We start from the raw sequence: 477 nt of genomic DNA, 5'->3' as shown, positions 1-477 counted from the left end.
AAAGGCACTGGGATGGGGTTTGATCTCTTAGAAGGGCACTGGGATGGGGTTTGTTCTTTTAGAAAGGAACTGGGATGGGGTTTGTTCTCTTACAAAGGCACTGGGATGGGGTTTGTTCTCTTACAAAGGCACTGGGATGGGGTTTGATCTCTTAGAATGGCCTGTACAGCACCCAGGAGGAAGGAGACCACAGCAGGTCCCATTTTCCTGGGAAGAACAGAGCCAATGGAAGCTGAGGGACTGGAAGGAGAGTGTTCTGGGCTGAGCCCAGAGCTTTTGCCACCAATGCAGTGCTCCCCACAGGGCTGCCCTTCCTCTTTTCGACGTGGCACTGCCACAACAGGAAAGGCACCAACGTCAGCATGGATGTGCTCCTGTCCCATTCAGCACCTGGCACAGAGCTGCACAGCTGGGGCAGGTGATTGCTGCAAACTCACAGAGAAACCCTTGGCAAAGTGCTCTGGCAGAGTCCCAGTG

Source organism: Geospiza fortis, unplaced genomic scaffold (assembly GCF_000277835.1).
Source record: "Geospiza fortis unplaced genomic scaffold, GeoFor_1.0 scaffold55, whole genome shotgun sequence".
NCBI classification, from domain to species: Eukaryota; Metazoa; Chordata; class Aves; order Passeriformes; family Thraupidae; genus Geospiza; species Geospiza fortis.
The sequence above is the reverse complement of the archived record's forward strand: the minus strand, read 5'-3'. Positions refer to the sequence as shown.